The sequence below is a fragment of the Talpa europaea genome (assembly GCF_964194135.1).
Source record: "Talpa europaea genome assembly, chromosome: 2".
Taxonomy (NCBI): domain Eukaryota; kingdom Metazoa; phylum Chordata; class Mammalia; order Eulipotyphla; family Talpidae; genus Talpa; species Talpa europaea.
This window is the reverse complement of record NC_140068.1, coordinates 55,954,195-55,957,417: the sequence shown is the minus strand read 5'-3', so window position 1 is coordinate 55,957,417 and position 3,223 is coordinate 55,954,195. Positions and strand designations below refer to the sequence as shown.

Genomic DNA, 3,223 nt, shown 5'->3' with positions numbered 1-3,223 from the left:
TTTTAATGATCTTTCTACAACATTTGTAGTGAGGCAGCCAGATTCAGGGCAGACAGGGGTGCCGGGGGCCGGGAGCTTGGCAGCAAATCTTTACTCTTTGGGCTTTCTCTGGTGTTCTCTCGTGTTCTCTCCCTTTCTGTAGTCACTTGTCCTCTTGTAGCTGTTCTGCCATTACCGTACTGTGCAGTTGCCTGTGTGACACTGCCGTTACAACCTCAGCCTCCAGGCTCAGGTGTGCCCACTTACTCACGCCCACACCACACTCCAGGTGTCCACCATCAGGCATGTGTACCCTGCTTGAGCCCACACTCCCCAGTGCATTCTGCATTCAAAGCCGCAGGTGAGAGCCACAGAGGCCAGCGGCACAAAAGCCTGACAATCTCATTTACCCTACAGCATCTCAAAGAGAGATCTGCATGTCCAGTGCTTCACTGCAGTAGTATTCACAATAACCAAGATATAGAAGTAAACTATTGATAAGAAAATGTGATATATAATGTGAAATTATTTAACCTTAAAAAGAAGGAAATCTTGATCTTGTTTGCTAATCTATCCTTTGGTTCTTCTTACTGAGCCTACCATATCTTGTTTGCTAATATGCCTTCCTGGTTCTTGGGGAAATAAGTTTAATAGAAATGTCAATAACATTACTGACTTCTCTTGTGGCATGAACATGTCTAAAATACGTATTTAGCTCTTGTATGGGTATTCAAGCCCAAAGGGTGGCAAATTTCTTTCTTGCCTTTGAAGTAGAGCTATCAGTAATTCTCATTATAAAAAGAAGAGATCTGAAGAACACTAATCCTGAAAATGTTGAAAAATAAATTGAAAAGCTATTTGATATTTCAAGTGATGAATGTATTAAGATTTCTGTTAGATTTGGAACAAATGTTGAAAGTGTTCTTCAAACAGTCCTTGAAAGAATACCCCATCCTCAAGTGTGTCATCAATATCCTCTGAGAGTTTTGGTATTTGACACCACCTTTGACCAGTATATGGGTATGATAGCCAATGTAGCAGTAATTTATAGAGTGGTTTCCAAAGGAGATACAATTGTATCTCAAAAGATATATGAAATTAATGAAGTAGGAATTCTAATGAATAGCCAACTGATAAACTGAGTGTATTCTATAGACAAATCTGAATGTAATAACCTGAAAATTACAGTGGAAAATGGACTTTAAATGATTCCAGTGTGACAGTTCATCAGGATAGTAGCCTTGCCCTAGGTGCTGGCTGGAAGTTTGGATTTCTTGTACTTTTGCACATGGACATTTTTAACCAATGATTAGAGCAGGGATATAATGCTTCCGCTATTTTGAAGACCTTTACTGTTCATAAAAGCTGTTCTTTCATCAGCAAAATTGATAAAGGAATATAGAGAAAAGGAAATAATCATCAACTCTGTACAAATCCTTGAAAACCAAAAGTGACAGAATATTGGAGCCAGTTGTGTTTGGCACAATTATCCCATCAGATGAATATACTAAATATATATATATATATATATTATATATATATCATGCCTTGCTGGGCTTGATGAGCAGTTCAGAAGAATTTGGTGTTTATTTATCAAAATGGAGTCATGTTTAAATATCTCTTTCCGGGGCCTCCCTGGTGGTACAGGTGGTTGAGTGCAGCGCTGTGAAGCTGTCCGTAGCCTCTGCAGTGCCGGTTCGATTCCCGCCAGCCTCGGAACAACCTACATGGCCAGCAGACCTCTCCTGTCTTGCCCGCTGCTCCCCTCAACAGTGTATTTCATCATTCTGCCTGTTCTGTCACCCACTCTGTCTCTGGTGAATCCTCTCACCCTCCCGCTTGTCTGGACTGTACCCTGGTTCTTGTTTAAATAAAATAAATCATAAATAAATAAATAAATAAATAAATAAATAAATATCTATTTCCTTTCAATGGAATTGTGGTGGATTTTTATGATCTTTTGAAATGCCAATTTTCTGGATATGCTAGTTTTGATTATGAATACATAGGCTACCAGACTGCAGAACTTGTGAAAGTGGATATTCTCTGAATATGGAAATATTATAGAAGAGTTAGTAACTGTCGTACACAAAGACAAAGCACATTCTGCTGGCAAAGTCATATGTGAGTGTCTGAAGGGTTCTCTTCCTAGGCAGCTATTTGAGATTGCAATTCAATATGCCATTGGAATTAAAATCATTGCAAGAGAAACTGTGAAAGCCTATGGAAAAATGTTTTGGCAAAATGTTGTGGTGATATTATTTGAAAAAAATGAAACTTTTGAAGAGACAAGCAGAAGGAAAGAAAAAATGGAGGAATATTGGCAATGTTGACGTTCCAAAAGATGATTTTATAAAAGTTCTGAAAATACAATCTGATAAATAATTGTTGGGAAATTATAAGGAATTTTTATAAATCAAAAAAAGGAATCTTGCCAATTATAATCACATGGAGGAAAGCGAAGTCATAATGCTAAGTGAAATAATGAAATAAGTCAGACATTATATCACTTATATATGAAATCTAAATATATATGTGAACCAGAGAAAATCTTTCCATGATAGCAAAAGATATGCCGATGTTCATAAATAGCAAGATTAAACATATTTTGCAAGACACATGGAGTTTAAGTTATAAATTCAAGCCTAATTGGTTTTAGATGCTTGAGTTTATGTAACAGCAATAATAGTTAAACATATAAGATAAAAATGTAAGATTTTACTTACTATAAACATTTTTATGTATTCAAACATGGTGCCAGAGAAAAACATTTGCACTTTTTCATATATACATATATATATACACACATATATGTATTTGTGTATATATGAATACACAAACATGTACAATAATGTACAATGTTTAAACAGATATTAAGCACATAGTAAAAAGTTACAAAATTTTGAATTTTTCATTGTTTTGTTCATAGCATATTGTCATGCAAATACACACACCTTTGTAGCATAATTTAGATCAATTGGTTGATGAAAAAATGAAAAAAATATTCATCAAGAACTTGAAAAAATCAATTGAATATTGATGGAAAGTTAGGCAGTGTAAGCTAAACCTGGTAGGTTCTGAGAAAATATCATGTTGAAATGATAAAGAAACGATGCTTATGAAGGCTTGTCTATGATGAATTTTTATGATCTTCAAAAGTATAACATCTACTGTTCCAGTGAAAGTAATGGAAATGATAGGAGGAGAGAGAAGATTTGGTAAGAGCTGTGATGGTCACATTGGT

The 3,223-nt window shown here is 35.5% G+C and overlaps 1 pseudogene across 1 annotated transcript; it reads left to right on the top strand.

Annotated features, from left to right (window-relative positions):
* Nucleotides 1–284: 284 nt before the first annotated feature.
* On the top strand, nucleotides 285–2,364 carry LOC311187221 (translation factor GUF1, mitochondrial-like; annotated as a pseudogene). Its single transcript has 3 exons — nucleotides 285–340; nucleotides 1,168–1,617; nucleotides 1,909–2,364. The product of its transcript is annotated as a translation factor GUF1, mitochondrial-like (transcript).
* The last annotated feature ends 859 nt before the right edge of the window (nucleotides 2,365–3,223 follow it).